The following is a 10,460-nucleotide window of genomic DNA, read 5'->3' as shown; positions in this document are numbered from 1 at the left end:
AGAGGCCAGCTCCTTCCACAGACAGCACTCCCCAGGCACCTGGGGACCCTGGCTCAACACCCCTGCACCCAGGCTTCCTTCTCGCCAGCATGCCTCCCCCACTGCCCAGAGCTCTGCACTAGAGGTGACGGCTAATCTGAACACATTTCCAGGTCAGCGTAAACTGACCAGGAAAAGATATATACCCCCCGGCCCCTCCAAGCTGAAAGCACTAATGTGTGTACCTGAGTGCACACACACACAATCTCTCATACACACACACACACACACACACACACACACACACATGCTCACACACCATCTTGGTTCAGTGAGAATGTCATCATGGACTTGGTCTGGTACTAGGAGTTTGCGCCCTATTGGAGCTGCAGTGGACACTTCCACCCAGGTCTATGCAGTTCTCCCAGGACTTACAACCCATCTTAGATGAAATTGGCTCCAGACCTGCCTCATCACCCCTTCTATGTTGCAAACTCCTTACAAGCAAAGGATCCAATGAGATGCATTTTTCCACACCCCCCAATACTCAGGTGTCAACAAATATTTGTGGAGTGAATGAAAATTTCCAGAAACAAGAATAAAGAAACCAGCTGTGAGACATTGAAAATAGATTCAATTCCAAAGAGTTCTCGAGGTCCATAATGTTTGATAATTTCTAAAATAATGGATTTCACTTTTTACCAGATTTTTGGGTGGAAATACAAATGGCTAAATTTAAGGAGGAAATGTGACATTAAGCTGAAGGCTGAATATGGAGCAAAAGACCAAAGAAAAGTGGAGCAGGGGGAGAATCTCTGTGTGATGTGAATGAGCTGTCTGTTTCCTCTCGCTTCCAGAACAATGGAGCTCACCATTGATGTCAATGTATGTGAAGAAACAAAAGGTCTTTGGGGGCTTCCCTGGTGGCGCAGTGGTTGAGAGTCCACCTGCCGATGCAGGGGACGTGGGTTCGTGCCCCGGTTCGAGAAGATCCCACATGCCGCGGAGCGGCTGGGCCCGTGAGCCATGGCCGCTGAGCCTGCCTGTCCAGAGCCTGTGCTCCACGACGGGAGAGGCCACGGCAGTGAGAGGCCCGCGTACCGCAAAAAAAAAAAAAAAAAAAAAAAAAAAGGCTTTGGGTGTGTTCAGGGTGCAGCTGAGCCTGGATTTGGTTGGGTTTGTGTATGTGTATTTAGGGAGGGGGACGGGGAGGACGTCAATGTCAGAGAAACAGGAGGGGCCACTCTCACCAAGGAGTATGCGGCACGCAGCAGGCCTGCTAGGACTTATGTGGGAAGGATTGTCCTGATGAACTTGGCATTGCTCCGCTTTGCATCTGTGTGTGATGAAGTTGCACACACACCTTGCCCAGGAGAGGGAAAGAAGTGACGTGCACATAGGAAATACTGAATGTGCATTTGGCTTTGGGAACAAGCAGCTTGGTTTGTTGCAGGCCACCAGATCATAACTCTTCCCTCCCTCCCATCCCTCGTCCCCAGGAAAGCCCAGGAAGAAGAATGGACAAATGGAGGGAGATTCTACAGGTCCCTTCAGCCCTTCAGAGCCCAACCAGCCTCTCCCATCAGACCCTGCAGTTTCAGTGGTTAAGAATACGCCTGCCAATGCAGGGGACACGGGTTCGAGCCCTGGTCCAGGAAGATCCCACATGCCGCGAGCAACTAAGCCCTTGCGCCACAACTACTGAGCCTGAGCTCTAGAGCCCACATGCCACAACTACTGAGCCCGTGCGCCTAGAGCCTGTGCTCTGCAACGAGAAGCCACCGCAGTGAGAAGCCTGCGCACAGCAACCAAGAGGGGCCCCCGCTCGCCGCAACTAGAGAGAGCCCACGCGCAGCAACGAAGACCCAACGCAGCCAAAAATAAATAAATTAATTAAAAAAAAAAGAAAACCCTCCTTTTCCAAAGGCCTTTCCCACTCTTCAAGCGCTGCCTCCTCCATGGAGCCTCGGGCATGACTCTAGCCCCGGTTAATTTATGATCCATACCGCCCAATTTAGTATTTGATTAAGTTCCCTTTTCATGAGACGTCCTTTCTCCCTAATGACGTGGTTGGGGGCAGAGACAACATCATTTATTTCTTTTGTACATCCTTCCAGTAACAAGGACCCTATTTGCTGAACCAAACCTTGCGACACATGATCTGAAAAATAAGAAAGGCCACCTGGAGGCTAACTGTCCTGGCAGATCTGGGACAAGTGTCAATCTCAGTGGCCTGGGTGGGCGTGCACCGGGAGCTCCTGCAGGGCCGCCCAGTCTCCGGGGCAGCTACAGCGCCTAGCGATGAATGAGAGTGAGTAAATGAATGAATGTGAATGAGTGAATGAAAGATATCTTCGGGGGGCGCGCCTCTGGCCGGTTGCTCAAGGTGACAGTCTCTGGGGGCCTGGGCTTCAGCGGGGGTTCGGCTGCCCGGCGGGCCGGCGCGGGTGCACAGGAGCCCCAGTCCCGCGCCCAACTCCCCCCGCCCCGCGGTGGTACGCGCCACTCCGCACTCCCTGAGCCGGTGGACCTGAGCTGTCTTGAATGGAAGGCACCAAGGCCGGAAGTGGAAGGGTCCACTCGGGAGGACAAGGAGGGGGGCACGAGCGCGCCGCGTCTTCATTGAGGAACCGAATCTGTGAACATGGAATTCCATGTGCGTCTTATGTAAAGAGAGCGACGGGTGCAGCATCCAATGGACGCGCGGCGTTTGCAGGCCCGGCCCCCCTGGTATGCAGATGAGGCGGCACCCCGGCCAATGGCGGGCGCCGGGGGCGGGCGCGGCGAGCGGTCACGTTTTCCACTATGTGACAGCGGCTAGTCCCCGGCGGCGACGGAGGCGGGCGGCCCTGCGGAATCCGTTCAGCTTTTGGCGGCTGCGGCGGCGGGGTCGGAGGGCGACTAGCAGACGGGCTGGCGGACAGGCGAGGGCGCGGCTCCGGTGAGTGCGCGGCGCGGCGGGAAGGGCGAGCCAGCCTGGGCGCCGACTGGCGTCCGGCCGCTGGTTACGTAACCGCCTCCAGGCCGGCCCCGGCCCCGGCCTCGGGCTGGCGGTCTGGGGTCTCGGCGGGCGGGCTGCGGGAGGCGGCAGAGGATCCTCTAGCCCACGGATGCACGATCCGAGGGTTTCCTGGGCGCTTTTACTCCTCGTCTTGAAACCAGCCTCCTCGTCTCTTGAAACCGGCCTGGGGTGGGGACTGTTATTCCCATTTTGCAGATCAAGAAACTGAGGTCCAGAGTGGTTAAGCCCATGTCTGAGGTCACAGAGCTACTGAGTGGCTATATGTCGGACTGTCCTTCTCTAGACGATTTTCTTTTATGAACCCTCCTCTTCTCCCTCCCTGACCCCCTCCCTCCCCCCGCACCCCCGTGGGAGAAGGCTGAGAAAGGCCAAGGCAACTGAGGGTCAGTGCGACAGTCCCTGGGAACATGGAGGGACCCTTGGGGAGCCAGCTTCCTGCTCTGAGGCCACAGAGTCAAGTCTCTGGCTGGGGAAAGGCTACTGCTGGGCACTAGTCTAGGAGCCCTACCTAGACAGCCCATGGGTCCCCTGGAGTGGGTGAGTAGAGAGACAAGACAGTTCCTGGGCCGAGCCAGGCCTGAGCACCTTTGTTCATCCCCTTTGCCCACCCTGGACCGCTCTGTATTTATTCTCTCTCCCCGGGTTGGGTGGAAGAAGGGGGAGGGTTGTACTTTGTGATGTAGCAATCCCATTAACCTTCTGGGGGGTACTTTGGCTGCCAAGTCCTGGACAGGAGCCAGGGGGTGGGTAGTGGCCTGCTTATCCCTCCAGGAAGGCCAGGATAAGGGATGACAACTCGGTTACCAGGGTTTCTGATATACAGAAGAAACCAGTTTGGAAAACTGATTCATACTCACAGAAAAAAAGAGCCAGAAGGTACCCTGGAAATCACCCAGGGTAACTCCTTAGCTTGACAGATGAGGAAACTGAGGCCCAGATGCCTGCTGGGCACACATCACGGCAGGGCCAGGCCCAGGCTCAGGGTGCCTGCAGGGTCTTTCCATTGTCCTGAAAGTCTTGATCTGGGTCAGGATGAGCTTCAGAAGTTCTGTTGGGTGCTGCTGAATCTTGAATGAGCTGGAGTTTAGGGAGAGGGGCCTCAGGCCCCCCAAACGCTAAGAACCCTAGCACCATGGCAGAAGCCCCTCCATGAATACCTCTCCCCTCCCACGTCCAGTGCAGCAAGGCCACTGGCCTTCTCTCTACCTGCAAAGGGGAGATGCCCATCCCCTGTCCCCAGCCGGGGTTTCTGGTCCTGGGCTGGTTTGGCTGAAGAGGGAACAGGACTCTACCTGAAGGCTTTCACTGGAAATTGAGCTTTTAAATACAAGGCTAATCACTTTTTATAAGGCGTCTGACTAAAATGAGGAAAGGGACTCCTTTTTCTCAAGTGGAAGCTACGTGATATGCCAACAGGGATGGAACCGTGGGTGTTCGCAGTTGTCTTGTCGCTGTCATCTTGGTGTGATTCACTGGTACAGAACCAACACAGCCCTGGCTTTCTGTGGAGGCTGGGGCGCTGGTGAGGAGGCGGGGTGGCCTGTCACCAGCCAGCGGGCTGCTGCTGGCTGACTCAGCTCCACCCTGGGGCTGGTCTGTACAGCGGGGCTCAGGGTAGGCGATCTTTGAGGTCTGTTTCCATCCCTAGCTTTTTGGATTCCTGTTACTCCACAGGTGATTTCCTTAGGCACCTACACAGGAGACACAAGTTTCTGACTCTGGGGCACATAATGTTACCCTGTGAGGCTTAGAAGGAAACAGGAAAAATTCCTCTCATTTGTACTATTTCTCAATCACACTTAACTTTCAGAAAATTGCTGGTGGGCACGCCTCTGTTTTTAAATGATGATGTAACCTGACGGGGCTTCAGCAAATCACAGGCTCTGGCAGGTCACTCAGTCTCTGGCGGGACCTCTCAGCATGCAGTCCAAAGAGAGAGTGACGCTGAAAACTACCATATTCGGCAAAACTAACTAGAAAGACATAACCTGGCGTCTCTGCAGATGCTCTGCACCCCTGCCCAGTGACAAGTTGGCCCACCTGCCAGCTCACAGAGCACCAGAAAGTCTGGACAGGGCCTCTGATGGGCCTGCCCGGAAGCTCTTCTGTGAAGCCCTCCTTTCTTTTCAGCTCTGTGGTCTTTGCAGGCACCTCGGTAACAAGTTTGTTACTGTATTTCCAAGTCTAGAGCAAATCAGAAGCAGTGAGCGTCCCAGCAGTGCAGGTCAGGGCGAGGCCAAGGCCGCTGTGTTATCAGAGGCGGGCAGTTCTGAAGGTGGTGGGGCTCTCAGCTGAGTGCCGGACCCTCCCCAGGCCCCGGAGGCTTTGAGAATCCTAGCACTCTCCCTGGGGTGACAGAACACTCAGAACAGCTGGGCTATTCCCAGGCCTCCCCACGCTGAAGCCAGGAAGCTGACGCCTTTGCATTATTGTTGTTTTAAATTCTGTGCTTCTGTATGTGAGGTTTTAAAGGCAGAGCTGAGAGTGTTTGAAGGGGTCTTAGTGCGGCGGAGACAAGCCTCTCCCCAGCCACCTTCCCTTCCATATTTGGACAGCTGCAGTCATTTTCCTCGGTTACCAGCCGTTTCCATGGAGAGTTGCGGGTGTTTATTCAGCAGGACAAACATTTTCTCCAGATTACAGCAGGCTGGCCTCCGGGAATTGGCTCCTACCAGGAAGTAGCAACCGTTTTATAATATTGGGGGTTGTAAAATACCGAGGTTTGCAGAAACAAAGTACAGGCTGTGACATCCCTGTTACATAAAGTTCGGAAACAGGCAGAATGAACCAGGCTGTGAGAATTCAGGCTCACGGGGCCCTGGGGTGGGAGGGGGAGGGGTGGGGGGACCACCCGGGGCCCCTGGGGGCTGGCAGCATTCTGCCTCCGGGGCTGGGGGCTCAGTGTGTGGACATGGAGCAAGGCCTTACTATCTCAAGTATCTTATCTTCCATTTCAAATCATTGATCATCTTAAGTGATTGAACCTACACCGCTTTCTGCTTTCCACAGAGAAATGCACGTTCCCCCTTAGACTCGGGGTACTGAGTGCAGGGAGCCTTTACCAGTCCTGGCGGTGGCAGTGGAAGGTGGCCCTGGGGCCCAGGCTGTGTTTTTGTTCTCCTTTTTTTTTTTTTACTATTTATTATGGAAACTATGAGTACACGTGCAAGTGGAGAGGACAGGGTACTGAACCCATAAGCCAGCTCGGGTCTTGGCCCTTCTGCTTCTGTATCCCTGCCATTTCCTTCCCATCACGAATACTGTGAAGCCATCCCAGATGAAGATCTCATCGTGGACGACACTTTCTAAGTGTTCCTCTGTCCAGTCAGGGCAGCCATCGCTGCTGCAGGTGTGGTCGGGGGCCCGGAGTCAGGGGTGCGAGCTCAGCTCCTTTCCTCCGGTCTGACCGTTTTCCGGGGCAGAACCCATGTGTGGATGACTGAGAAGCAGCCGCGATGGGCCTCTAGCATTAGGCGCTCGAGCTCATGCCCAGCGGCACACCCAGCTTCCCCACAGCCCCTTTGCAGCAGGGCTGTCCTCTCCTTCGCGGGGCCCCTGGGCTCACGAGGACACCCCACTGCGCTGGTGGAAACACAGGTTTCCCAGGGCTTCCTTGGGGCCCTGGCAGTGCTGGCGTGAGCGGATGCTCAGTGGACGTTGGTGGAAGGCAGGAGGCAAAGTCTGCTTTGACGGGCACGTTGGTTCTGCCAACTTGGCAAAATGCGGTTGGTCAGTTAGAGCTGTCAGTGCCGAGTGACGTGTTTTTCTGGAATAATGAAGCTCAGATGGTTTGGTTTGTTGTTTCCCATTTCTGCCATGCTTGCCCTACCCTCTTAGCAAAAAGATTTACCTTCCACCGCAGGTCATCTTGTGACCCCTGCTCGATGAATCCTACTCAGACAGGCTCCCAGGGGTGGGACTGGTGAAAACCAGGAGGCCCTCCGGGGAGCTGAGCGGCAAGCCTGGGCGAGCGTGGAAGCAAAGCGCGTGATGCACCCACCAAGGGTCGTCTGCATCGCCTGGGGCGGCCAGAAACAGCGCTCGTGACGATGAAATAGCAACTTTTTTTTTTTAATTTGCTTTTTGTTACACTGTCTCATTTCCTCTAGTGATTGGCAGTGATAGTAAGAGCCAGCCTTTGCTGGACACTTACTGCATTCCAGATACTGCACTGCTGTCCTTTAACCCTCCGAGCAACCAGTAGGAGGCAGGTGCTGCTGCAGCCCCATCTCACAGATCAGGAAGCGAGGCACCAGGACGTGTAGGAACTTGCCCAAGGTAACGGCCAGGAAGTGGGGGAACCCGCCAAAGGCCCTGCTGTCCAGAGTCTGCTCATTAGTCCTCTGCAGCTGCCCTGTCACCTTCATAACTTAGCCAGCAGAGGACCGGCGCTGCTGCTTGTCTGGGGAGGGCTGTGGGATGGGACAGGTGGTGTCCAGGGAGTGGAGGGGACAGAGTGAATGTCCTCTGCACCCTGGGTGGCCCAGAGCCCCCTTAGAGGTGTCCTGGCTTCCACCTTGCCTCTACCCTGTGGCCCTGCTAACACGTGAGTCATACCTTGTTGCACAGGACTCTACAGCAGTTCCCACCTCACTCAGAAAAAGCCAGGGCCCTGGCTCTGCCCTGCGAGGTGCCACATGACCTGGCTCTGACCTCACATCAGCTCCTACCTTCTGCCTTGCCCGTCTGCTCCAAACTCGTCCATTGTCCTCAGACCCATCTGCCTCAGGACCTTTTCATGTGCTGTCCTCCTGCCTAGAATACTCTTCTTCCAGCACCCTCCTGGCCCATTCTGTCACTCTCTTCAGTCTGTCTTAGTTTGGGTTCTCTTAAAAGCAGAGTGCGGGCCGAGGCTTAAAGGCTAGTGCTTCCGGCAATCAGAGAAGAAAAAGAAATAAAAGGAGTACAAATTGGAAAAGAAGAAGTAAAACTGTCACTGTTTGCAGATGACATGATACTATACATAGAAAATCCTAAAGATGTCACCAGAAAACTACTAGAGCTAATCAGTGAATTTGGTAACGTTGCAGTATACAAAATGAATGCACAGAAACCTCTTGCATTCCTGTACACTAATGATGAGAAATCTGAACGAGAAATTAGGGAAACACTCCCATTTACTATTGCAACAAAAAGGATAAAATACCTAGGAATAAACCTACCTAGGGAGACAAAAACCTGTATGCAGAAAACTATAAGACTGTTGAAAGAAATTAAAGATGATACCAACAGATGGAGAGATATACCATGTTCTTGGATTGGAAGAATCAATATTGTGAAAATGACCATACTACCCAAAGCAATCTACAGACTCAATGCAATCCCTATCAAATTACCAATGGCATTTTTTTTACAGAACTAGAACAAAAAAATCTTAAAATTTGTATGGAGACACAAAAGACCCCGAATAGCCAAAGCAGTCTTGAGGGAAAAAAACGGAGCTGGAGGAATTAGACTCCCTGACTTCAGACTATACTACAAAGCTACAGTAATCAAGACAGTATGGTACTGGCACAAAAACAGAAATATAAGTCAATGGAACAGGATAGAAAGCCCAGAGATAAACCCATGCACCTATGGTCAACTAATCAATGACAGAGGAGGCAAGGATATACAATAGAGAAAAGACAGTCTCTTCAATAAGTGGTGCTGGGAAAACTGGACAGCTACATGTAAAAGAATGAAATTAGAACACTCCCTAACACCATACACAAAAATAAACTCAAAATGGATTAGAGATCTAAATGTAAGACCGGACACTATAAAACTCTTAGAGGAAAACATAGGCAGAACACTCTTTGACATAAATCACAGCAAGATCTTTTTCATCCACCTCCTAGAGTAATGGAAATAAAAACAAAAATAAACAAATGGGACCTATTGAAACTTAAAAGCTTTTACAAAGCAAAGGAAACTACAAACAAGATGAAAAGACAACCCTCAGAATGGGAAAAAATATTTGCAAACGAATCAACGGACAAAGGATTAATGTCCAAAATATATAAACAGCTCATGCAACTAAATATTAAAAAAACAAACAACCCAATCCAAAAATGGGCAGAAGAACTAAATAGACATTTCTCCAAAGAAGACCTACAGATGGCCAAGAAGCACATGAAAAGCTGCTCAACATCACTAATTATTAGAGAAATGCAAATCAAAACTGCAATGAGGTATCATCTCACACCAGTCAGAATGGGCATCATCAGAAAATCTACAAACAACAAATGTTGGAGAGGGTGTGGAGAAAAGGGAACCCTCTTGCACTTTTCCCAGGAATGTAAATTGATACAGCCACTATGGAGAACAGTATGGAGGTTCCTTAAAAAACTAAAAATAGAATTACCATATGACCCAGCAATCCCACTACTGGGCATATACCCAGAGAAAACCATAGTTCAGAAAGACACATGCACCCCAGTGTTCATTGCAGCACTATTTACAATAGCCAGGTCATGGAAGCAACCTAAATGCCCACGGACAGACGAATAGATAAAAAAGATGTGGTATATATATACAATGGAATATTATTACTCAGCCATAAAAAGGAACGAAATTGGGTCATTTGTAGAGAAGTGGATGAATCTAGAGACTGTCATACAGAGTGAAGTAAGTCAGAAAGAGAAAAACAGATATTATATATTAACTCATATATGTGGAACCTAGAAAAATGGTACAGGTGAACCGGTTTGCAGGGCAGAAATTGAGACACAGATGTAGAGAACAAACGTATGGACACCAAGGGGGGAAAGCAGTGGCAGGTGGGGGTGCTGGTGTGATGAATTGGGAGATTGGGATTGACATGTATACTGATGGGTATAAAATGGATGACTAATAAGAACCTGCTGTATAAAAAAATAAATAAAAGAAAATTCAAAAAAAAACCCAAAACGCTAGTGCTCCCCTGGGAGGTGCAATCCCAGCACAGCTGGAGTGAGGGAGCGGGGAGTGCAGAAGAGAAGGCTGTGACACACGCACACGCACACGCACACACAGGCACACATGCGTTGACACCCTGCTTCACAGACACTCAGCTGGCCGCTCAGCCCCTTGGGGCCTCATCCAAAAAACTATCAAAAAAAAAGGAAGGAAGGACACAAAGAAAAGCTCCAGGACAGTCTGTTCGAGGGAGGGGTGGAGAGGGATGGGTGCTGTGGTCCGAGCTCACCCAGGGAGTACAGTCTCCCTGGGTTCCAGCTGCCTCACCGGCCCTTCGGCAGCAGTGGGGGAAGCAGGGCGCACCCCATGGTGTGACGCTTCATCCAAGGTCACAGGCATCCGGCAGAGCCAGAGTCTCCTGATGACCTCAGGTGTGGAGCCAGGAGGGCCGCGTGGGTGTGTGCCTAGCAGTGGCCGGCGGGGAGTGAGGGGCTGCAGGCCGTGGGGAGAGGGAGGCCAAGGGGCTCTGAATCACCACCACATGGGGGTGCAAGGCCAGACATCACTTACCCATGGGCCT

General features: G+C 52.0%; 1 protein-coding gene across 1 annotated transcript in view; it reads left to right on the top strand.

Moving 5' to 3' along the window:
• Window positions 1–2,828: 2,828 nt before the first annotated feature.
• Window positions 2,829–10,460, top strand: part of PER2 (period circadian regulator 2) — a 40,398-nt gene continuing 32,766 nt past the window's right edge. Inside the window, exon 1 of the mRNA XM_082840890.1 lies at window positions 2,829–2,920. The gene's annotated coding sequence lies outside the window, so the exon portion shown is untranslated. The remainder of the gene's footprint in view (window positions 2,921–10,460) is intronic.

Source organism: Leucopleurus acutus (assembly GCF_964270905.1).
Source record: "Leucopleurus acutus genome assembly, chromosome: 6".
NCBI lineage: Eukaryota > Metazoa > Chordata > Mammalia > Artiodactyla > Delphinidae > Leucopleurus > Leucopleurus acutus.
Note: the sequence above shows the minus strand (reverse complement) of the source record. Positions and strands in the feature narration are given on the sequence as shown.